The sequence below is a fragment of the Wyeomyia smithii genome, chromosome 2 (genome assembly GCF_029784165.1).
Source record: "Wyeomyia smithii strain HCP4-BCI-WySm-NY-G18 chromosome 2, ASM2978416v1, whole genome shotgun sequence".
NCBI classification, from domain to species: domain Eukaryota; kingdom Metazoa; phylum Arthropoda; class Insecta; order Diptera; family Culicidae; genus Wyeomyia; species Wyeomyia smithii.
In genome coordinates this window covers 59,400,384-59,427,467 of record NC_073695.1, presented here as the reverse complement: position 1 = coordinate 59,427,467, position 27,084 = coordinate 59,400,384, and the positions used below count along the sequence as shown (strand labels likewise).

The 27,084-nt window shown below is 38.1% G+C and overlaps 1 pseudogene; it reads right to left on the bottom strand.

Moving 5' to 3' along the window:
- Window positions 1-18,310: 18,310 nt before the first annotated feature.
- Window positions 18,311-18,425, bottom strand: LOC129726212 (U6 spliceosomal RNA; annotated as a pseudogene).
- Window positions 18,426-27,084: the final 8,659 nt, after the last annotated feature.

Here is a 27,084-nt window from a genome sequence, read left to right as displayed (position 1 = left end):
TGGAAGTCCCCTTTTCCGGAGGAGGGGGGTCGTCAAACCACCATAGGAACATTTCTTACCCTCAAAAACTTCCACATGCCAAATTTGGTTCCATTTACCTGATTAGTTGATGAGTTATGCAGAAATTAGTGTTTCATTCGTAAGGAAGCCCTCCTTTCTAGGAAAGGGAGGGGTGTCAATCTACCACATAAATATTTCTTGCTCTTGTGAACCAGATGGTATGGAAGGGCTCCCTTCCAAAGCAGGGAGGGGTGTCGAACTATCACAGAAATATTTCTTGCATCCTAATACATCAACTTGCCATGTTTGGCTTCATTTGCTCGAATAGTTCTCGAGTTATGCATAAATTTGTGTTTCATTTGTATGGGGCCATCCCTTTCAGAGGAGGGAGGGATCACAATCTCTCATAAGAACCTTCCTCGGCCCCAAAAACCTTACATACAAATTTTCATGTTGATCGGTTCAGTAGTTTCCAAGTCTCTATGGATCATACAGACAGACAGATAAAATTCCAGTTTTTGCGACAAAACTGTTGGAGTAAATCATACGTTTCAGCTTTGTCCAGAAATTCTCGATGGGACACAGCTGGGAGACGTAGGGCGGGTTCGCCGTCTTGGGTACCACATCGACATTTTGCCGCTCCATCTCCTCCAACAATCGCTTCGAGTAGTAGGCCGACGCCAGATCCGGCCACAACACCGCGTCTTCGGCCTTATGATATTTTTTGATGAACGACGCAACTTCCGGCAGGCACTTCGTTTTATAAGTTTCCCCGTTCACGGCCAGTCCGAAGCGAAAGAAGAGCAGCATTGACAAACCCTTCACGCTGATTGTCAGCCACAGCAGCACCTTCTTAAGGAACTTGGAGTGTGCAAGAAACTTCACCATGGTGCTTATTTCCTTCGTGGCGGCAGTAAAATACAAAGTGTTCTGCCAGTTGTTGCCATCCTGGGCGAGACAGGTCTTATCGTCCATTACGTCGTGATTCGCCGGGAAAATCGATTTAACCATTGATTTTATTCAGGCGCATGCGTAATTGCCAGCAGCTCCGAGGCTAGTGAACAGGATTGCTGCTTTCTGACATGTATGTCCTTGTTCGCCAGGCAGTTTTGCACTGTTTGGCCGGTTGCATGGACCTCCCGGCCAAGCGTACGCAGCAATGTAGCCACTTTTCCTTTGGAGCTTCTTGTCGCTCAGGGTCGTCGGCCGTCCGGAACCGAGCTTTCTTTCAATGCACTGATTGTTGCCCAATAGTGTCAAGGTGTTGTAGATGCCGGAACGAGCGTATCCGGTGTCCACTAACTGCCGCACGATATCCATTTTCGACACGGTGGGGTACTGTTATTTAAACCCGCACACATCTAAACTGAGTAGTTGTCTATCTGATGCCTGCTATGGAATATTTAGCAGCTGATGAAGTGCTGAAAATAGTAGAAAATGCTGCCGAAATAACAAAAACTGCTACATACCAATGGCGCTTCTTAGTACCCTAAATTCAATTGTTGTAAAGTTGTTAAAAAATTTCTACCACTCGCCAGAACATTCCGGATAGTTGTAAAATTCAATTATTTTCACAGCACTACTGAGAAGTCAAACGGATTTCACTGAACACACTGCAATAAAGCTCTGCGGTAGGCACAGAGCTCTTTACTTTAAATGGGAGCAGTCGCAACGGTTGTTCACACAAAAGTGACGCTAACTTGTTGATTCCTGCTCCTCCCGAGAAGTTGGTTGGCGCGAAAGATTATCGCTCATAGTTAACAGTTCGGAAGTGTTGCTAGCGGGATAAGAAGAACGGAAAAAACGGAGTTTCAAACACTGAAGGAAATATAGTCGGAACACTCTACTAATTAACTACACAGAAAAATAAAAATACCAAAAAATGCGTATTTTTGACCCTTCTGTGCGGGAAGGTACTTTTGGGTAAAAGTGATTTACCTACTTTCGAGTACCTGCACGAAAAGCATCATTTAGGTGAAAGTGGATACCTTGAATCATCAATAACGATATCAAAAACTCCATACAATTTTTACCCAAAATTAAGTATTCGCATTTTATTAAGCTGTTGCGTTGTTTTCACCAGTTTTGATGCGTATTATTTACCTAAATCAGTGAAAACATATAAGTTTACGTAAATTTACGTTGTTTTTACGTGTTCACTTGGTAGTATCATCTTGGTGTGTACCAAAAGAAGGGAAAATAACACTTCACTAAAATAGGATATTAACTGTTTCTCTAGGGGAAAAGTATCAGTAATGGCATGAACCAGTTATGGCCTATGAAGTTCAAATGGAGTAGTGCCATAACTGGTACCATTTCGCTTATGCGATAGAACCATAACTGGTGCACTCGCCATAACTGGCTCACCTACCCTACATGTATTAAAATTGGAGTTTAATTTAATGCCTTGGTGTGACTTACTCTTAACAACAAAAATAATAGGTTATAGGTTATAGCAAAATTGGCCGGAAGGTCACCCAGCGAAACTTTTCCAGGGTAATGAAGTGGCGATATTTGGCAGAAGGAACGAGGCTAAAATCAGTTTCTTATATAATAAAGTATTACACAGAAGCACAGATAAAAAATAAGCATGCCACCTCTCAATATCGGTATTGCTAATAATAGAAGTGCAGATACCCGGGCCTACTTTCTGCTGGTCAATCCACTTTACAGTGAATCATTCTCTTGCAACAGTGATCGGATAGATAATGAAGACTAATTTTGCTAGCTTTTATACGTGACTACTGAGAGTTATACTTCCACTGGGCATGTCGTTGTGCACTCGAGCGAGCAAAGCAATAACAACAAATAGTTTACAAAGTCAAATCGTTTATATACTTTAGTGTCGGCTGCGTTGGGGAAGAAAGGCAGTGGTTATTTAGTTAGGATTTAGACTGAAGCAGGTATTAGACGAAGCGAATATTTGCTAATTTTGGTAAGAATTTCATTTGCTCAAAATAAATCCGTACCAAAACAAGCAAATATTTGCTTTGTGTGATACCTGCTTAAGACTGAGAGTTTTTCCTGATATTTGGCCTTGTTCTCAGCTCTGTTTGGACGAAATATGGGTTTAACAGGTCTCTGTATTTTTCAATAATACAATAGTTAGCGTCACATAAACACAATATTCTTACCGGCAGCAAGAATGAAGAAAATCTGTTGGGAACTGACTGAACTTTAGGCATTTGAACAATTTTTGTGACGGTAATAGCCTGTTCTACTTTTTCGAGAATTTTTCATATTCTGTTTTTTATCGAATTGCTGAGCAATCTCACAAGCTGACTTTACCTGCTGACAAAAATTCACAACTTTTCGTGTTACTAAAACAAATCTCTTTGTCGATTACATGTACCGATTGAATATATTTGCGTACTATGTTGAACGAATATTCAACAAACTTTAACATTCGTTTCAAATTACATGATCGTAAGACTCTAGATGCTAAATGTAGCTACACAAACACGTATATGTAGAACATGTTTTCATCTTTAATCTAAAAATAGATTTGGTTTCAATGGAACTCAGTGACATTTTTAGTCATTTGAAAACAAATATTTACTACCTGATTTATTCATTGATCGGAACAATAGTTTGTTTGTTTTATTGGTGACATATTTTCATACACATTTTAATGTGTACCTATTGACGGTTACAGCTAACAATTTTACTGGTCGTAATGAAAATTCGCCATTCACCGGGCGATATTACACCATTAGCTTGACGCTCTCATTAAAGCTTTCATAATTTAGCCAAGGGAACAGGACCAACGGACTATTACTTAAATATTATTCATAGCGGGTCAGATTTACGGTTAGATATACTGGGCTATAAGCTTACCGAAGATTGCTGCACGCTAATGGTAGAAACGCTGAAATTTTACTCTCGCTACCGCAGATGAACACCGCCCTGTTCGTGCTGTTCAAGGTGTTGACCTGCATTGTTCTGCCGGGAGGACTGGACGCCCAGAAGGAGAGCAACGGTAAGTACAACGGGCAGCAGAGGCTCTAGTTTCAATTCAACAATCGCAATACGCTACCCTCGCGGCCCGTTTCCGCACCGCATCCATTCGGAGCCCGGTTCGGTTTGTTGATGTGGCAGGTCGGTTTTCCATCGTTTAGCACAAAAAGTTGGGATGATAACCGTAAAGCGCTTGCTGAACTGCAACCGGACAAAGTATTCTGGTGCCCTCGGTGCCTGGCTGTGTATGCTAATTTATTACCCAAGCCATAAAAATTTATTTATTCCACAGGTTTAATATAGGTTGGTTAGTTGGTTGGTTGCTCGGTTAACCAGAAAGCCCTCGGTTGTCGACAGTTTTTGCCCTTTGCAAATAGTTCATCATTCGACGTAAATTAATATTGTACTGTCTCTTTCCAGCGTACTCATTACCGGGAGCGGACGATGTTGCGATTTTGTGTATCTGCTGAAAAGCTCGCATCCACCGGAGTAATTAAATTAGTTAATTTTCAGATTCCAGGCGCAGTAGATATTGCCACAAGAATGGTTGGACTGGGGACATCGTTGTTCATTGCTTGTCTGAGTAGGAAGTAAAATTAGCGTGGTCTAGAGATATCTTTATGAAACCTCAAAGTTACTTTCAAAAGTAATCCATTTTAACCATCCTCTACGAGTATCAACAGTGAAAAAGGTCAACTTTACTCTACTCACATATCATAATGAAAACTTATATTTAATACCAACAAGTCTCCAGCTAGCAATTGTATTTGTCGTCTAATCTGTTGTTGTACTTCGCCCGGATTGTCCCCGTTGCATGTTTGCATGACTTCTATGTAGCAGCATTTTTTTTGTACTCCGACTCCTTATTCATTGTTTCTATTGTTTTTTCTCACTCGGTGCTCCAAACCGAAACCCTAACCCTAACCGGTTGGAGCTAGGTCTCAACTAAAGCCCCACTCGAGTGCATGTGTCGACCCTGCACCAGCATCGAGGACTCCAACGTCATTCCCCAGGAGCTGGCCGCATTCGCCGATGATGGAACATTGACCGGGTATTTCCAGAAGGGACAGTACAAGTCTAACGAGTAAAATCGCTGCCAGAGGGAAAATTGGATAGTTTGTTCTGTTTAGTTGTACTTTCAGTTGATTGTTGATGGCAAAGTTGGAGCAAGAGTGAATTGTTGTTTACACACTGATGCTGCGATCAATGTTTACAGCTGCGAATAAATGTAAATTAAAATGCGATCTTTCTGATGATGAACTTGAAAGAACTCAAATAGAGGTTTCATTCTAAGCAGTTTGAGCAATAACCTAATCGAATGCAAATATGTGTTATTTATTATTACAAAACGGCTTTTTTAGGATATACAATAATCAGTTTCAGCAATCTTTTGCCTAAAAAACGAACTCTTTTTTGAAGGTGGTTGCTCGCGTTCCGTTTATTGTGAAACTCATGTCACTCATGTCAAAAGGGTGGATTATTTAAGTATCATGTAATATGAGAAGTTTTGTATCAATGAACATGTAGATTACACTGTAAGAAAGCCAAAAAAACTAGGAGAATAGCCCCATGTCTGACTTTTGATAGTGAAATTGAGGTCCTAATACAATTATAGAGCCACATCTTGAAATTGGTGTACAACTGTCAACAAAATCGCTGAATTCACCATTCATCAAAGGATTTCAGCTTGAAAAGCAACGAGAAGTAAAATCTGAGACAAATTTGACCAGAATTAAAAAGGGATTATATGTATATCCCTCCGAAGTTTAGATAGATTAAACGCTTATACTTCTAATATTAAACCATAATAAATAGGATAAAAATTGGCTTCCTTCCATGTTCAAAAAGAAGGAAAAACATGACGAAAATAAATATTGAAAATTTTAAAATGACAACCGTTTTCAAGCCATCCATGTTCAAATGTAGCATTTGAGATGGTGGTGTAACCAAACAGGTCCAAAGGGACCATCATTGCAAATTAGGATTTCAACTGTTGGTATTTGAAAAAGCAATTTTTTGATGCAAATAATGCCATACATGCAACATGAGAGATTTCTGACGGCAGGCGTCGTTCAACTTATCAGGGAATCCACCAGAATTAATGAAGGGACTAGAACTACATGTAAATGCAGTGGAAGTAATGGTTTGGCATAAAACCTAAAATAATCCACCTAGCGGTCAGACCCAGCCTTTCTCATTCAAACTTATTATTTATGAAAATAGATTTACATGAATGCTTAAATCCAAGAAAGGTATATTCGCTCTTTGGGTTCTCAAATATTGATGTTGTAACTGAAGTATAATATATGAAATTTGACGTAATGTTAGTGCTTAAGAAATAGCGAAATAAAAGAAATGACTCTCAATTTCGAACAATTTAATCACGAGCGAAACGTTCAGATAGTACGATACTACATTTAAATTATGTTGAAGCAACATATATCGATCGAAGCAGGTATAGTTTTGAATAGTCTTTGAATTTCTTTTCTTTCCAAAACTTTTGAACAGCATATCGAATTGTTTTGAAGTTGTTATTTGTAAGTTTGAGAGAAGACTCGTTTGTATGACACTAGTTATGTTCAAATAAGTCGTGCAATACTTGAGATAATAGACTTTCGTTGTTTTACAAATTAAAACATAACGGTTGCTTGAGTTTGATTACAATCAAATGAGAAGGTAACGTATAGGGCAGCCAAACTTTGAAACCACGTGTTCAACCATAATTCATCAGTTAACCCTTAACTAGCCCGTTCATCTGATATCAATATTGTTCAAATCGGTTGTGTAGTTTCTAAGATAATGAAGGTTCGTGATTTTCACATTTCGATACATTACAGACGAAGTTACAGTCCGATTACAGTAAAATTCAATAGGGTGTTATGAGGCAGCTAGACCTTTCATTTGATACTAATTCTGTGGAGTTGGTTCAGCCATCTCTGGGAAAAGTGAGTGAGTTTATGTATTCTTCGGAATATGTTTCTTTTCATAGCTGGATTGCACATTTTTAAACATTACAGGCAAAGTAACAATCCGATTGCAAAATAAATCAATAGGGTCTTATGGGGCTACAAGACCTTCCATTTTACCATTGATTTTATGAAAATCGGTCAAGCCATCTCTGAGAAACATGAGTGAGATTAAAAAGTCTCCAGAACACGTTTCTTTCCATAACTTCTGAACCACATGTTCAATCTCCATAAAATGCAAAAGTTAAGGGTTGTTTAGGTAGCCCGTTCATTTGAAACTAATTTTGTAAAAATCGGTTGTATAGTTTTGATACATTTTGATACATAACCTCTAAACTAGAAATCAGATAACAATAAAATTCAATAGGGTTTTATAGGGCAACTAGACCTTTCATTTGCAATTAATTTCATTGAAATCGGTTCAGCAATCTCTGAGAGCGTTACACACACACATACACATATTTCGTCGAACTGAGTCGAGTGATTAACGACATTCGGCCCTTTTGAGCACATTTATGCCTTTAGTTTTTGGCAGTGATTGCTATACCTTTCTAGGAGAAAGGCAAAAAGTGAAATGATAGAAATGACTTTTAATTTCAATCCCGAACAAGGGATTGAAATTAAAAGTCATTTCTACTTCAATCCCGATCAAGGCCGCAAACATTGAAATAGTACAATATCGAATTTAAATGATGTTGAGGCCACATATTTTGATCGTAGCTGTAGTTTTAAACCGTCTGCGGGTTACGTTTCTTTCTATTTATAAGTTTCAAACCACATGTTTAAACTTTATGAAATTAATTGTTTAAGGGTTTAAAAGCCCATTAATTTGAATACAACTATGTTCATAGCTACTGAGATATAAGAGCGTTTTTCACATTTTGACGCAGCGCCGAAACTAAAAGTTTGATTACAATGAAATTCAATAGCAACCTTAGCGGCAAATAGACTCTTCATTTGACACCAAGATAGAAAGAATCGGTCAGACCATCTCTGAGAAAAGTGAGTGCGAAAAAAAGGTGCACATACACACGTACACACCCACACACAAACATATACACCTATACATGCATATATACAGAAAATGCTCGATTCGTCGAACTGAGTCGAGTAGTGTATGACATTCGGCCATTTGGATCACTTTTCTACCTTTTAATTAGCCAGTGATCGTTAGGAGAAAGTCAATATGTTTACTTTCATTAAATGATTTCACATTTTTATGAACAACGGACAAAGTTACAATCCGATTGCAATGAAATTCAATAGCAACCTTTGGGGAAACTAGACCTTTCATTTGACACTAATTTTGTGGAAATCGGTTCAGCCATCTCTGAGAAAAATGAGTGAGTTTAAACAACCTTAGGATAACTTTTCTTTACATAACTTTTGAACCATATGTTCAACCATAACGAAATTTGAAAGCTGAAAATTCTGAAGACAACCCGATCATTTGAAACCAGTTTCATTGAAATCGGTTGTGTGGTTTCTGAGATATTGATGTTTCGTGATTTTTACATTTTGATACATAACCTCTAAACTAAAAATTCGATTACAAAGAAATTCAATAGCAACCTATGGCGCAACTAGACCTTTCATTTGCAATTAATTTTATGAAAATCGGTCCAGCCATCTCTGAGAAAAGTGAGTGAGAAAAAAAAGTTGCACATACTCTTACACACACATACACACATACACACATACATACATACATACAGAAAATGCTCAGTTCGTCGAAAGGGGTCGAGTGATATATGACATTCGGCCATTGGGACCACTTTTATACCTTTGGTTTTTCCAGTGATTGCTATACCTTTCTAGGAGAAAGGCAAAAAGACCAGAAAGTTAAAGTGACTAGAGCTGTGGAAGAATCACAATCGTCGTTTAAATTACTGGTATACCTAACAGCAAGTATTGTTGTTCGGAATTTCGAAGAAGGAGACGATGTAGAAGACTATTCATATACAGGGTGACAAAAAAGACCGGTCACACAGGAAAATCTCAATATTTCAAAGAATAAGAAGAAAATCTGAATCTGGCTTTCATAGCTTTATTCAGTAACTCATAAAGATACTTCACAGACGATATCTCGGAATTACACCACCTTTCTCTGATCGAACCACCTTCAAACGTCTCGGAAAGTCCTCGCAAGCGGCGTGCACGTGCTCCATCGGCATCTCCTCCCAGATTTTCATGATAACTCGCTTGAATGGCTCCAAATTTGTTATTTTATAGTCGTGCAGCTTCGACATCATGTATCCCCACACGAAATAATCCAGTGGATTCAGATCCGGAGACGACGGAGGTCATTCATTCTTCGAAATGAAATCGGTCAAGTTTTCCTCACACCACGCCTGAACAACCTTTGCGGTGTGGGATGGGGCGCCATCTTGCTGGAAGCAGTAGTAATCGTCTTTAAACAATAGTTCAGCTAGAGGCAGAACATTTTTATTCAAAACCGTGTCCACGTAGTACGCTGCGTTGATTTTGACCCCTTTATCGATAAAAATAAGAGGCAGTTTACCTCTCTTGCAAATGGTTCCCCAAACCATCACTGGCGTCTTATTTTGGAACCGGGAAACGTTCAGCTTGTCCGCAGGAGCTTGCTGGAGGCTCACACTCCAAAGTCGATCATTTTGGCGATTGACTGTTTGCTCCAAAACGAACAGCTTCTCGTCCGAAAAAATAATCTCGTCATCTGCGCGCCAACCGAGCAACTCCCGCAACCGTTGGTACCTCTTGTCCTTTGTAGCTTTGGTAACCCCATGAACCACCTGTTTTTTGTACGGTGTAAGTTTTAAATCTTTGCGCGGAAGCAGGCGGATTGATTCTCGGTTCATTTTAAGGTTCCTGGCCAGCTTCCGTGCAAATTGGGCAAGATTCCGGCGAATCCGGTCTCGTATAATCTTTTTCAGCCTTGGAGTTCTCACAGACCTTGGTCGTCCAGATCGTGCCTTGTCCTCGGTGCCTCCGGTCTCTAAGTATCGATTTATGGTCCGAAACACGAATTTCCGGTTGATTCCGAGCGGTTTTAGGTGTTTGAATATGTGTCCTGGTTTGTACCCTTTCACATATTCAGCGATAACAACTGCTCTTAACTCTGCCATGGCTCACAACTCAATGTAAACAAACTGCACAGAAACGAAACTCTGCCACTTTGGGCAGCAAAGTTAACCCTTTCATTTGACATATAGATGGCACCAGAGAGATGCAACGTGTAGGCTACAGGCGACCCCAAAAAAGTGTGACCGGACTATTTTGTCACCGTGTAAAATGGGGCTAGGGCAATTCTCGCTGAAACCAAGCCACGAGTGACACGAGGTCTTTGAAAATTGATTTTCTTATTTTAGTTCGAATAAATGCAGTAAAATATTAAAATTAATAACTGCACATAAATTTGTTCCATTTGGTGGACCCCTTGTTCGCCAAGGGGTGAACAAATTTTTAGAAATGTGAAAATCGAATATTTTTATCGAGCTATATTTTAAATATTTGTCCCAAAACCCACTCGAACAGCATTTCATTATACAGAAAACATCTAGGGCTTTCATGTGAAGTATTCAAAAGTTTGACCACCATCTTGGATTCGCCGCCGTTTTGAATTTTATCATTAAAACGCGTTTTTGAACAGGTTGGCAACCCTCGATTTTAATTCTGAGACAACCATTGGAAAGCTGAGAAAAAATCCTACAAGATTCATTTAAAAAATCAGGTGTGTCGCGAAAGAAGCATGGCCGTCGAGCCAATTTTCTATACCGAGTTTTAACATTTCCAACGCGCGTAGCGCAATCGATATAGCAGCAAGCGCTGCTTGCCACGCAGCGCACACTGAACGCACATCGTTTAGTATGCGCGAAGTACATGTTTTGAATAGGTCTTTATAAACAACTTATTTGGATAGAGTAGAACTGCCATAGATGGACTACTTTCTTAAGTGGACAAGATGAAATGATGAAGACACGAAGCAAGCAGCAGTTGGACATACGGCCACCTATTGTGGTAATAAAGAGAGATCTGGTAGATACGGAGAGCAACGCTAGCAATAAAGGTGCTGAAAGCGGTCTCTAAGCTCACTTTTACAGAAATGGCCAATGATTCTTCTGCCTTCAAACTGGTCTCCCCGAATTTTACGAGATGTTGTCATCTGATGAGTCTGATTTTGACGACTCAGTTGACAAATCTTTTTTGCTGTACTCGGGAAATCTAAGAGAAGAAAAAATCTTTCTTCCCCTGAACTCAAAGCAAAATAGTGCTGTTGAAAATCTAAAGCAATTGACTATTTTGAATTCCCGCAAGGTTTCCAAAACTTCCAGAAACTTCAAAAATCAAATTGTAGTGTAATTTCCATCACAGAAGCCAGAGCTGCCGATTTGCAAGGCCTTTGTGAATTTATCTTTTTGGGCTCTACAGCTATGTATCGAATTCTCTGCGAGAGGACTGAGATGGTGGTTTTGCCTTTCTCTTAGAAAGGTATAGCAATCACTTGCATAACCGAAAATATAAAAGTGCTCCAAAGGGCCGAATGGCATACATCACTCGACTCAGCTCGACGAGCTGAGCATTTTCTGTATATGTGTGTGTATGTGTGTGTGTATGTGCAGATTTTTATTCTCACTCACTTTTCTCAGAGATGGCTGGACCAATTTTTATGAAATTAATTGCAAATGAAAGGTCTCGTTGTTCCATAAGACCCAATTAAATTTCATTGTAATCGGATTTTTAGTTTAGAGGTTATGTATCAAAATGTAAAAATCACGAAACATCATTATCTCAAAAACTACACAATCGGTATGAACAAAATTGGTTTTAAATGAACGGGCTACCTAAAATACTTTCAACTTTTGAATTTCATGGAGATTGAGCTTGTGGTTCTAGAGTTATGACAAGAAACGTGTTCTGGAGACTATTTAATCTCACTCATGTTTCTCAGAGATGGCTGAACCGATTTTCATAAAATCAGTGTCAAATGGAAGGTCTAGTTGCCCCATAAGACCTTATTGATTTGTTTTGCAATCAGACTATTACTTTGCCTGTTATGTTTAAAAATGTGGAATTCAGCCTTGAAAAGGAACATATTCCGAAGACTACTTGAACTCACTCACTTTTCTCAGAGATGGCTCACCCAATTTCCACAAAATTAGTATCGAATGAAAGGTCTAGCTGCCTCGTGACACCCTATTGAATTTTACTGTAATCGGACTGTAACTTCGTCTGTAAAGTACCAAGATGTGAAAATCACGAAACTTCTTTATCTCAGAAACTACACAACCGATTTGATCAATATTATTATTAGATGAGCGGGCTAGTTAAGGGTTAACTGATGAATTATGATTGAACACGTGATTTCAAAGTTTGGCTGCCCTATACGTTCCCATTTCATTTGATTATAATGGAACTTAAGCCACCGTTATGTATTAAATTGTTAATAAAACAACAAAAGTCTATTATTTCAAAGATTACATGACTTATTTGAACATAACTAGTGTCATACGAACGAGTCATCTCTCAAACTTTCAAATAACAAACTTCATAACAATTTGATATGTGGCTCAAAAGATATGTAAAGAAAAGAAATTCGAAGGCTATTTAAAACTATACCTGCTTTGATTGATATATGTGGTCTCCATATATTTTAAATGTGGTATCGTACTATTTGAACTTCCCAAATTCATTGATTCCTTGCGATGTGTTTAAAATCTGCAAATTCACGACGAATCGGCCATAGGATATGATCAAAATCAAATAACAAATCGTTTAAAATGATTGGTTTTATCGAAATGACAACATCCTCAACTTTTGGGTTCTGTACATCGCCTTTATTCTGAATATATTCATATTGGGTGGTATTTGGTCATTTTCAGCAGATTTTCTGGCATCAATCTAGCACCGGAAATATCCATATTGGGAGGTATTTAGTTATTTTGGTTGTTTTCCAGAAACTAAAAGTGGTCGTCTTTGAATTCAAAATGGTGTCCATGGTCAATGTTTGGTTTCTATGCATTATCTTGATTACGGAAATATCCATATTGAGTATTTCCCGGTCCATTTCGACTGTTGCATATAAGTTGCCATTTAGCAATTCAAAATGGCGCCTGAGGTCAATTGATAGCTCCTTGCATCATTCTGGTTCCAGAGATACTCATATTGGATAGCATTTGTTTATTTTAGACTGTTTTTTACAAACCGGTAGTCGCTATCTTGGATTTCAAAATGGTATTTAAGATAATTTCTGGCCTCTTAGCGTCAATCAGGTTGAAGAAACACCCATATTGGGTGTTATTCGATCTTTCTCGGCTGTTTCCCAGGAACCGTAAGTCGCCAACCTAGAATTCAAAATGGGGTCTGTGGTCGATTTCAGCTGCTGTGTCATTCTAGACCCGGAGATACTCATGTTAGACGGAAATCGGCCATTTTTGGCTGTTTTCTTGAAACCAGAAATTGCCATTACAAAATTCATAATGGTGTCTGAGGTTAGCTTCTTGCATTATTGTCGCCATCTTAGAATTCAAAATGGTATCTGTGCTCGATTTTAACTACTGTGTATCATTTTAGATCCGGATATTATTATATTGGGTGGAAATCGGTCATTTTTGGCTGTTTTCCAGAAACCGGATGCTGCCATCTCACAATCCAAATAGCTGCCTGAGGTCGATTATGGAACACATTTCTTACCTCCAAAAGCATTCTCATACCAAATTTGGTTGTATTTTCTTGATTGGTTCATGAGCTGTGCGAAATTTGTGTTTCATTTGTATGGGACCCTTCCATTATAGAAAAGGGAGGGGTGTCAAACCATTATGCACATATTTGTTACCTCTAAAAATATTCACCTGCCAAATTTGGTTCCTTTTAGTTGATTAGTTCTCGAGATGTGCAGAAGTTTGTGTTTAATTTGTATGGCACCCCTCCCTTCCAAAAGAAGGAAGGGTGTCAAAGCATTATGAACATATTATTTACCACTAAAAACATGTACCTGCCAAATTTGGTTTCATTTAGTTGATCAGTTCTCGAGATGTGCAGAAATTAGTGTTTCATTTGTATGGAACTATTATAGACATATTTGTTACTCCTTAAAAGATGCCAAATTCGGTTTTACCTGCTTTGTTTGTTCTTCTTCCCTACCAGAAGGAAAGGGGTCTCAAACTATCATAGGATCCTCTACCGGCACCAAAAACCCCTACACACAAAATTTTCACGTCGATCAGTTCGGTAGTTTTTGAGCCAATATGGATCAGACAGACAGACAGACAGACCTGACTGCATTTTTATATGTATAAGATAACAACATCAATTTTTTTAGAACCTAAAGAGTGAATATACATTTATTGGATCGAAGCGTTCATGTAAATCTATTTTCACAAATAATAAGTTTGAATGAGAAAGGCTGGGTCTGACCGCTAGGTGGATTAATTTAGGTTTTTTTTTTTAAAAAGCACAAGCCAGCTAAGCTCCACTTGCAGATGATGGAGGAAACGATCTCTCAGGTTTTGGAATATAAATATCTTGGTGTCTGGTTTAACTCGAACGATCAACAAAGAGTGAATAGACAATAACATGTCTCTGGATGACTTTGATCATGGTGTGGAGCCCACTCATGAGACCAAGGACAATTACTTCATTTTTACGAACAGTCTCAGTTCTATACAGGCTCCCGGATTGATGGTACAAATATTTTTAAAGCCAGAACGGTTCGTTTGATCGGTGTGACGTCTTCGGCAAAGTTGTAGATAATAATTCAGCCTTTCCAAAAAAAATATTCTTTGAAAAAATTTTTGTTTTTTGCAAAAAAGTAAAAGAAAAATTTTAAATTTATTATCTAAAAAAGCTCATTTTTTTACCAATTTGATTTTTTTACACTACAAAAGATTACCAAAACAATGAAACCAGTCCAATCATTAAGAAATCCAGAAAAAAAACAGTTGATTTGAAAAAAATATATTATTTTTTTTTGGAAGGACAGAATTATTATCCACAATTTTGCCGAAGACACTATGCCAATCAAACAAATCGTTTTGGCTGTAGAAATATTTTCAATTTCCAATAGAGCACTCTATGCGGAATTAAGAATATTTTTACAGTCAAAACGGTTTATTTGATTGGTATAGTATATTTGTATTATAAATAATATTTTGACCTTCCATTAACAATTTACCCTGTGAAAAAATAAATTTAATGTAAAAAAATAATATAACCTTTTTTTCTGATTCCTCCATGATCGGACCAGTTTCGTTGTTTACGTAATCTTTCGTAATTTTCATAAAAAAATTCGATTTGATTTTATCCGTTTTGATGTTGACAGTTGCTTTAACGGTGAGTGTCTTGTCATTTCTCTTATATACAGGTTCCCTAGTTAGGAACCGATAACTGAAACATGCAAACGCGAGAGAGAGGGAGAGTGACACGGAAGAACATACCTTCAGCGGATTTCTATGTGCTGAACAGAGCTATAAAACAATGGCCGTCGCCTCGTTGACTGGTGTAGCTTTCGCTCTATCCACCGTAACTCATCGGTTTGGACCTCAAAGAGCGGGGACCAGGCTCAACCAGACCTCTTCGGGTCTTCTCCTCACGAACGTTCGTTCCCCCCCTTCGCCTACGTGTGTCGCGACGATAGCGTGACTCGCCGGACACCAGCACCTCCGCCAGGGATGACCAAATTCGGATGACTCCCAACGCCTTTCGGCGACGACGTACGACGTCCAACCGCCTGCTGATTCGGCAATTCCATGTGGCTCCGTTGGTCTTTCGTCGCAATGACCACTTCTCCGCACCAGTGTAGCGATTTTCCTTCGACAGTCGGGTTTCGCCGTGTTTCCGCACCAGTGTCGCGGTTTTCTAGCGATCTCCAGATCGGGCATGGCAACGTTCATCTCCACTCGCACTTTACTTCTTTTCAAAAGCGTACAATTCACTCCGGAGCAGGCAACAACGATCCTTACTCCACGACGGTTTACTTCTCACTTCTCGATCGGTTCTTATCGCTCTCCTCTCAATCTCTTATTTTCCGTCCTCCTCCCCCTCTTCACCAGAGAACAGGATACAGTCGTGCCCGAGCGTATGTTCACCAGCCCACTGCACTGAAACTGCTTCGAGATGTTAGTAGTCATTGGTTTGCAGGGTTGAATAAATTTAATGCGGTTCTTTGCCGTCTTTTTTATGGTCTGTACAATGTAAATGATATTCATGATCGACTTCATGCACAGTAGGGTGTCCCAAAAAAAATCGATGTTGAAAAAGTCAAGGTACACAGCCCTAAATTGAAAGATAATGTTATGCTATAATTTTGTAGAACATTTCGACTCTCTAATACGTCGTTTTCAGGTTACCCAAACGTGATTTATAAAAAAATGACTTTTTTAACCTACAAAACCTCTTTTTTTGCACTTTTTTCAATTCTGTTCGATTCCGAAATTTTTCCATATATTTTTTTAATTTTGTGGGGTTGGTTTTTGAATATTTTGCCTGGTTTGGTTCAGCATTGTATTCAGTTTTTTGATACCCAGAGCCCATTAAACATCACAAAAAAATTAATTTTTCTAATAATTTTTAGATAAAACCCTTGAAAACCCACATAAAAATTTTTTTTGATCAAGAACTGAAATTTTTACTTTCTAAGAGGAATTCAAGACGAAAATTCACATGAAAAAAGATCCTTGATATCTTATCGGGGGGCTGAGATATCAGCGTTTTTACATGTGATGGAAAACTATGCATTTTCTCAAAAATGCTACTAAAGCTCAATATCTCCATTGCACAGTGTTTTATTCTGCGTTCGTGCGTATAATTTTCTAAGTAGTGATTCAAATGTTGATTATAGCCATGAGGTATGTTCGGAGAAGTTTCAGTATATTCAAAAATGCATCTTTTAATGTGGAAAAAAGGGTGATTAATCCACCATTAAGTGAGATAAAAAATTTATTTTTTGTTCAGAATGAGATAGACGCAAGGCGTCTTCGACAAAGTTTTAGGTTATCTTAAAACAAGAAACTTTACCGAAGACATCATGTTTCTATCTCTTACATATTACGAGCAACATTGAGTTTTCTATTAGAAGGCACTAGAAATCATAATTTTCGTTCTAACTTTTTTCGCAGATTTTTCCAAATTTTGAAACCTTCTACTATGTTATCAGCCATCCAAAAATGCATTTGTTTTCTGAACATTGTTTTATTTATCTCCCAAAATAAAACAGTTATTTAACATATTTGTTAAAATGCATAGTTTTCCATCACATAGAAAAATGCCAAAATCTCAGCTCCTCGATAAGATATCAAGTTCCTTTTTTCATGCAAATTTTCGTGGTAAATACCGCTTAGCAATGAAAATTTCAGTTCTTGCTCAAAGTTTTTTTTATTTGCATTTTGAAGGGTTTTATCTAAAAATTATTAGAAAAAATAATTTTTTTGTGATGTTTAATGGGCTCTGGGAGTCAAAAAACTGAATGCAATGCTGAACAAAACCAGGCAAAATATTTAAAAACAACCCCACAGAAATAAAAAAATATACAAAAAAATGTAGGAATCGAACAGAATTGAAAAAAGTGCAAAAAAGTGGGTTTGTAGCTTAAAAAAGTCATTTTTTTATAAATCACGGTAGGGCAACCTGAAAACGACCTTTTAGAAAGTCGAAATGTTCTACAAAAATGCTATAAATAACAATATCTTTCAATTTTGGGCTGAGCACCTTGACTTTTTCAAAATCGATTTTATTTTGGGACACCCTAATGCACAGTCTTTGACAATTAACATTTGGGCTGGGTGGCTATTTACACTGATGGAAATTTTAGGGTAAATTTTAAACCAACTTAAATCTAAACAATAATTTTGGGAGCCTATATTTATCTATACTAACAAAAAGTAACATTCAACAATAATCTACCGAAAACTCACAAAACGTATGCATGTGTTACAAGCTTATTGTTACGATTTCATCAGTAACAAAATCAAAAATGGTCGATTAAATTGGTTGCCCATTTTTTGTGGAATTGCTTTCCTCCTCTTGCGGGGATGGGGTCGCATTTCTGGTCTGGACCGATCAAAACATAAAAATCTCGCTTCAGCTATGAGACAAAATCATCGCGTCTTTGATGAAGTTAAATGCGACCCCCTCCTCGCAAAAAGGGGAGGATCATGTGAAGACAAATTCTTATTGTAACTTTGAATATCTCTTACAATCTTGATATTACATTAAACAGATTTCAAAAACTCAAATTAATCCACCTAGTGGTGAGACTCAGCTTTTCTCATTCGAATTTATTATTTGTTGAAATAGATTCACACGAACGCTTCAATTTCCCGAAAAAAAATACACCTTGATAATATTTGCTGGATTTATTTCTCACTCTAAATAACAAATTTTTGGTAGCCAACAGTGAAGCTATACCAAACATTTAAAATATGACATTCACGATTTTACTCGTCATCCTTGCGCAGGGGCCATGCTAATCGTTCCAATTTAGTATATATGTATCGTTCCAATTTTAGTATATGTCCAGCGGAAGCTAGAGCACACATATGATCAGAGCATACATTTACACACGCAAACAACATGGAGTCAACATGTTTCAAATATATGACGTGAGGTTTTTGTTTTGATCGTGGTATAATCGAAACGTCACTGTAGTCATATTTAGGTTAGACTCGATTATTAACATTCGATTGAGTATCATTTTAAATTCGATTATTTATAGTAGGATTTTGCTGCTATTTCAAATATGACATTCTTTTTACAACTTTTGAACCACGTGTTCAATCATTATAATTCATCAATAAACCCTTAACTAGTCCGTTCATCTGAAATCAATATTTTTTAAATCGGTTGTGTAGTTTCTGAGATAATGAAGCTTCGCGATTTTCACATTTTGATTAATAACATGAAAACTGAAAGTTCGATTAGAATAAAATTTGATAGGATTCTATGAGGCAGCTAGACCTTTGATTTGAGAATAATTTTATAAAAATCGGTCCAGCTATCTCTTAGAAAATCGAGTGAGATCGAAAAGTTGCACATACATACATACACACACAAACAGAAAATGCTCAGCTCGTCGAAATGAGTCGAGTGATATACTGCGATGTCCTATCTGCACGTTGGACCCGACAAATTAGAGATTTTTGTGTAACACCCCTCCTTAAAATAATTTTGTCTGTAATGGTCAAAACAATGCAAAATGTTCTAAGATTTTATTCATTTAACTAAGATTCTCGTAAGACATTATAAAAATTATTGTTTTGACAATCATAGAAAAAGTTATAGACAAAAAACTGACTTAAAGGGGGATGTTCCACAAAAAACTCTATTTTGTCGTGGCCAACGTACAGATAGGACATCGCAATTTTCAACAATTGTTTTTCTTTTAAAATTTTCCACAATTTTGCTGAAGGAAGCAATCAGGTATATTGAAAATTAGAAAAAATATATTTCTCATCTAACTGTTAGGTGGACTGATCGAAAAACAAAAAACGCCAAAAGTAAGGACTTGTTCTATGAAACAATTTTGCTGAAACATTGAGTACATAAAATTAATTTTTCACAGTCAAATCTAGAACGATCGCGATATTTCGAGTTTAGACCACTGTGCAGTGTGGGATTTTCAAATAAATCTTTTCACCAATTGTTAAAATATAACCCTTGGAATGTGTAGAAACTACTTTGGAAGTTATTTCATGATATGGTGGTTGAAAAACGTGCTTTACAATAAGTATTTCGTCGTTTTTATATCACTTTTTTGTACTTTACGACCTTCAAAAGGGCATTACTAAAAAATGTACCGTACGATGATTTTGAAATTTTGACCAGTGATTCTGAACGTCATAACGAATCGAATGGTGTACTCAGATTCTTTGATGCATTTTTTTTATAATAACGGTCTGTGGGAGCACCATGACACGGATTTGTTCGTGCTGCTAAAAAGGCAAAATGATCAGTCGTATCTGTTGGATCTCTATTTAACACGTAAAAAAAATCGGAATATTCTTTCAAGAACACCTCTCACGTTTTTGCAAATATCAGCTCTCAGCAGATTTCTTGATTGTTATTGTGCATTGAAGTAATGTGGAAATCTTAAATGTTTGTAAGTGTTCCTTGGGGAGCTGCGTAGCCGCAAGGTTATAGAGTCCGCTTTGTCGAGCGGATGGTCGTGGGTTCGAATCTTAGTAGAACCAGACCATCCGATGTCAAAAAGGACTTAAGCATGGGTTTATTCTCAGGCTCCCCACCAGTTACCCTTCCTTTACGCTGAAACCTACAATACCTTTGCGTGACTTCCTCTTAACAAAAAATAAGTCCCTCTTATCAATTAAACTGGCACGACGAAACTTCTCCAAGGAATTATAATTGGTGATATTTGGTAAGAGGAACGAGTATCGGTATAGAAGAACAGTAAGCGTGTAAAAGAAAGAGTATCACATTACACACAAGCACTGATAAACAATAATAATAAGCTTGCACTTCTTAATAGCGGTATTGCTTTTAACAGAAGTGCGGGATACAGCAGACACCCGGGCATATCTCACAATAGATCTACAATTCTGGTTACAGTGAGGAAGTCCATACAGGAAAAAAAAGTGTTCCTTAAAGCGCAGTATGCAGTTCAAAAAGGAATTCATTTTTCTATCTCAGTCCCATGTAAAGGCATTGAGTCAGGCAATGAAATTTCTTCTGGTAGCTAGTACGCAGCTAAAAAGAAATCATAAACCGAAATGGAAAACAAAGTTCACTTGCTGTGAACACTGCTGTGAAGCAAAATGTCACTTTTTCTTGCACGGAATAATTAGCACTGACATGATTCAGGTACTGAAAGTGTCAGGCAGTTGGTTGGTCGTCTCACACCCAGCGATGCCAGATTGGAAGACATTAGCCTACATTCAAAATATTTTTCACGTTATAGTTACCGGAAAAGTTACGTGAATATTTCCCACTGTCGTTTTCTAATAGATTCTGCGTGATTGTCATTTGTGTTCATGAAATCAAAAGAAATAATTATCGGTTTCCGTTAGACTCTACTAGAAATTTGGGAAATAAATATTGAAATTCAGTCCGCGCCCAAATTTGAGTTCATCATGACCTGGTGAGATGAATTATCCTTTGAAACTTTCAGTAGATGCATGCATTTCATGTGAGTTTCACGTAGAACTCATCTACTGGTAAACGACGAATTTGCATACCTGATTTATTACGCAACATATTTTGATAATTTCTGAAATCCGTTTCCTAGCTCATAAAAACTAGAGAGATAAATGAAAATTATACATTTCGTAAAACGTAATTGCTATCACTCAGGTCTGCAAATTCGTGAATGAATAAAACAACAAAAAAACTGATAAATATTACGACATTACCGGGGATTGTTATTATCCGCTGCAGCTGTTTTCGTTCAGGTAACTCTTCCACCTTCAAACTGAAGCTGTGTGTAACCTTTAAGCTCAAGTCTCGAGTTAATTAGGATTTTTCGAAAATTCACTTAATTGCAAGCCATCCAGAAATTCTGTTTTATGTTCAGAGTCAGACCACAGATTCGCCATTTTAATTTCTGGTTATTTTCGCACTAAGAATTCACGTGATACATCCTGTTTGACGTTGTCAAGTTCACGTAGATGGTACGTGATTAACCATGGTATGCATGAGATTTTCACCTAGATGTTATGTTTGTCACATAAATCATGCAAAATGACAGAAAATGAACAAGTATAGGAACTTTCACGTAACAATCACGTGAAAAATATTTTGAGTGTACGATGAAGACATCCATTTTTGTGACGAAAACGTGAAGACATTGGAGAAAACATGTGAAGACATTGAAAAATATGTGAACGACCCGAATTTTGCATTAGTGCATTAGTGGTGACCTGTATTTTTTTTTTGCTCGACAGTTTTCGATTTGCCGGAAAGTTTTTTCAGCCTTCGGGCTTCGGTTAGGAAGCCATTTTTTCGCGGACCAGACTTTTGAAAAAATTACCTGGCATCCCTGCTCTCACACCAGATCGCGGTAAACAAGTGTGTTCGAGTGTTCTAGAGAAAAAGAAAAATCATGCGCTCACTCACGTCAGATATCGTTACTGTGAAGCATTCTCAGCTGTCAAAATTCCGATTGGTAGAAAGGGCAAAATATCGTGAACTTCTTTTCTTTTCAACTGCGTACCACGCTTAACCAAAGAAAAAGCAATAAAAGTATTGGAAGCGGAGATAAGAAAGTCAGAGTAAGTGTTTGTGTATTATAAAAACATTCGGAATAAAATCAGTGAGTATGGGTATGATGATTTTACTTTTCATTTTTAATCGTATTGGAACCACTCTCCCAGCTGGTCTCGAGGTACGATGCTGGCCTAACAAGCCAGTCGTCGTAGGTTCGAGTCTCGGCTCGGGAGAGACTGTTAGTGTCAGTAGGATCGTAGCGCTAGCCCCGCAATTGTCCTGTACACTTAGCAGTTGGCTGCGAAGTCTGTGTATAATAAACAGAAGGTCGAGTTCCGATACGGAATGTAGCACCAAGGCTTTGCTTTGATTTTTATCGGAACCACGTATAACTTTTGAGCAATAAGCACTCAAAATTTTAAAACTTAATGTTGAAATATCCTAAATCGGATGCATTAAGAAAGTAAGTCGCTAAAAACTTTATGATTTGAATTACTGTTGAAATCATATCGCAACATTGAAATTTAATTATTCTTAAAAATGTTGCAGTTGAAAAAATCCTTAGGTCACATCTTAGATTTCTTCATCCTGAACCAATTGTAATTGTAGTTGGCTTAAAATTTTCTCGCAGAGTGGAAAAGAATGATGGTTGAGCAGTTGAGGTTTTGAATTGAACTATGGTTACTACAGTCATGTTTCAAGATCAAGTTTAAACAGCAAATAGAAGTAATAAGAAATTTAAGAAGTAATATAAAGAAAAATCGCTTTGTCCACCATTACTGATTTTTCTTTCCCGTACTCGCATACCTCTAGGAATACGCGTACTTCAGGTTAAGAACCGCTGCTACATTGAACATGTAGGGGAACTGCTCCGTTATTCATCTTACCCTATATATTCATCTCATACAACATGAAAACACAATTGGAAACAGGAAAAACGCACATTTTCTAAATAAACTAATTTGCTAAGATTGAAGAATACTTTTATCTTTGAAATGTTCACCTCAAATTTCCAAAAACAAGCTCGAATTAGCAGAAATATATGAGATGAATTTCTACAATTCCTAAATTTCAACTGTATGTATTTTCAACTGTTTTCACTCAAATCAAAAGTTGCCAAGGGGCCAGCCACATACTACGACCCTCCCTCCCCCTCCGTGGATAACTGCCCATATAAATTCTAAAAAAAATGTATGGACCGTGGACATTAGCCAACCCCCCTCCCCACAGCTGTCCACGTGGTATGTGGATGGCTCCCAAATCAGTTTCTGTTAATACGAAGAAATCACACTGAATATGTTGAATTATTCCGATATAATTGACATAAATCGACAGCACTGCAGTGGTTACCTAAGTTACCAATTTTGCACGTAAACAACTTTAGCGGATATCTAGGCAACCTACTACGACGGGCTGCGGGTACGTTCATTCATGATAATGTGATTCATTCATGATTAACAGTGTGATGAATATGGGGGCGTTTTGAGATGGATATGGAAGCGTTGTGAAAAATGGTTTGTTTTTCAAAACTCAGGATAAATCTTGCTACGTTTACTAAACATACAATGCTGAACGGTTCTATAACAGCACGTAAGCGTATTTTGTTCATTTGTTCAATGATTTCGTGAAAATTTGGTGTTTAATCCGTGCATTCTTCGTGAATATTGGCTTAATGAAATTAATAATGGAGCAGTTCCCCCAGTTTAATGTTTCATTCGAATAAAAAGTAGTCGATGAAATTTTTGTGTGTTTTCAGTTCAGTTGTCAAAATTTAATTAAAGAAATATGAGCAAATCCATGACAAATGTCTTTTATTGGAAACTTAACAGGAGGGCCCTGCAACCCTAAATTCACACACACATATATATTCCGCAAGACTAAACAACTAGTTTGTTTGAAAAGTATAATGGAGGGATAACCGGAGCTCGTTACTACAAATATGTTTCGGTTCTAATAGAATTGTGATAGAAAGATAAATTGATGATAAACTCAACTTTATCTGCTTTTTGAACAACGTGCGTGGATTATTCAGTCGATGGTCGATATTGGTCGATAGATCATTCGGTATGAGGCTCAGTAAGATAAAGCAGTGTAATAGATAAGATAGTACTATAAAACATCAAAACAACTGTAGGGTGATAAGTTCACTCAAAATAATTAAAGCTTTATTGTAAAACAGAGTGTTGTTATTTGATATTGGTAACAGAACAGATTGATTAAATAAGGTTTCGGCGAAAAGCACGGTCACACTTAAATAGCACACAATCAAAGTTGACGAAATTTCGGCCCACAGTAAATTGGTTCCGCTCGGCCAGGTCAGCCAGACTACTATTCACGGTTTGTTTCACATCGCACTCGCTTTAACTTAAATTTATGGCCCGTAAAATGGAAAATCGGCACGAAAGAATGTACGGCACTGACGCCTAACGAAGCATCATTTATTAAAATTTCACTCTTTTGCGAATCGATTCACTACCACTACGCACTACAGACTGTCACCGCTAAACACAGGCTTCGCTTCCCATGTTCGCCATCAAGAAGTCAGTCCCCGTCCGGTGGTGGGTTGACATTCAGCTGACTCAGTCACCCTCGAAACGTCATTGAGCATGGGATGAACTGTGCTTATCGTTTAGCAAACCCATTCAAGCGTTTCATAGAGCGAACCGAGCATCAACGGTGATGATGGTGCCTGTAAAATTTCCACTGAAACGCAGCTCAATCCTTGCCCTGCTTCCCAAACCGGAAGAGCACCGTACAGGTGTTGCCTTTCCCAGGCCACTCAATGGAAAATCACTCCTATCCGGTTCGCTCCGTGCAGCAGGCTTTTGATTTTCTAGCCCAATGGTTTCTATTCCTAGAGATGTCACGCCAAATAATGGCGGAACATGCCCTTCCGAATGGAATAGGGACGGGAAGTTGGAAGTTTCTAAATATGTAAGCATAAAATGGGACAGAAAATAAACATCCCTAACAGCAGTGCTTTCTCGCTTTTCATCGTTTGTAGCTTTCACAACAATAATTGATCGCCAACAGATTGCCATGATAACGAGCGAACGCGGAGAAGGTGATGTTAATCAACGATTATCGTTATGGTAAATACGCCAGCCAGCTGCCGCCGTTGTTGTTGTTACTGCTGCTGCTGCTGTTCCTCCTGTTCTTGATATTGTTGTTATTGTTGCCATCGCTGCCTGACGGCGGTTGGAAAAGTCTAATTTTCACCGCTCTTTCGCGCGTATCCATGGTGCGCTTCCACCCTCTCTCTCTCTCTGACGGAGAGAGGTGAATGATGATGATGAGGTGCAGCGGGGTGAAATTCGTAAAACCGTTTGATGTCGGGAACTGATGTGGAACACTTGTCAACTACGTGTATTCTCAAGCAATAACAACATAAACAGTGTGTTAATAACCCAAGAATACGCGTGGCCAACCAAGTTTTAAACGAAGAACGGTTTTGTGACGGTGGTTCCTGTGGAGGAAGGGAGAAACAAACAGAAGTTTAGTTTCAAGGAATTTCACGCTGGCATACTACACAGTATAAGTGTCGCATTGAGTTTCGAGGGGTAATTAACAGGCTGGTAGGTTTGTTGTTTACCAACCACAAACATGTGATAGTTTGCGTTTGATTTTGCATTCGCAACTGATTATGGCCGTGCGAAGGTTCATTCAATTGAACGAAATCATATGTTTGAAATGCTTACGAATTGTGTATGTAATAAATATATAGGTCGAAGGGTATTTCTTTGAAGTACCAAACTAAATATCAAAAAAAAATCCGTTGTTGAAAAAAAACGATATTTTAGGGTAGGGAACGGCTTAAGCAGTAGCGCCCATTTTAATCAGTCGAAGAAAACAGGCCTCAAACTCCTGCATTTTGATCAATATCGACAATTTCAATGATGGAAACGAAAACTTTGATTGTCTAGCTGTCCTAAGAATATAAGGAATACCGTTAATCAAAAAGAAATTTGTGAACAATTGCAATTGGAACAAATCAACCAATATTGCAGCCATTCAGGAGCCACTTCGGGTGCTGAAAAAAAAACGCCTGCAAAACAGATGGAAACTGCTTAAAATAGGTCCGGGGTGATTGGAATAGTGTCCCTCGATTCGTAACTTTGATTGATGATTGTCAAAGTTTGCTAACTTAGTTTTACAATCTGAAAACAAGTTCTGATAGAGAAAACGATAGCGAACAGATTGAAATACTACTGTTTGAGTTTCACCCAACACATTTCGAGTATTTCGTCTGAATACACAGGCGGTTCCTAAAGCTGCTTAGAATATGTTCACTACCCTATATGTCTTTTAATTGGTTTCGTCGTTTAAAAACGATAATTTCAATGTAGACGACTGTCCGGAAGAAGGAAGGCCACGAATCAAAGGCTCTACATCAATTTTGTTCCAGTGATTGTATTCCGCGTTATAATACTTCAACATTCTCAACTGCTGGGGCTCAGTTTGCTTGCTATGCTTATTTATGCATTTAATATCATTTCACAAAAATCAGTTAGAGGAGAAACATTATTATTTTAATCCAAAACTTCCCTCTATTTCGCGAGAACCTCTACAGATAACCTTAAGGTAGGGTGAAGTTCATTTACACCGGCGGCTGTGTGCGCAAATTGATTCCTTCGGATTGTGCATTGATTTCGCAAAAAAAAAAACGAGTGCAACTTGTTAGAGAAACTCTAACAACGGTTCGTTACCAGGATTGGGCAAATCCTAAAAGTGTATATCGGTATGACGCCAACACTTCTGCGCGCTCGTTAGAACTTAACCGTTAGTAAGGATAATGTCGGCAGTCGGACGAAGAATCTACCGGTTCTGCAGCTATAATTCAAACAATAATGTAACCGGATATGTGACAGAGCTGCGAAGAACGCCACCGCCGTAGGTTGTTCCCCCTGAGGGGGAAATGGTCCCCACTGCCGCACCACTCTGCTTAGTAATGGTTTGGCAGTGCTGGTGCCAGGTAGCAATCTGGTGGTGTGTTATTCCGAACGACCGACCGACACCGACATCCGGGAGCGCG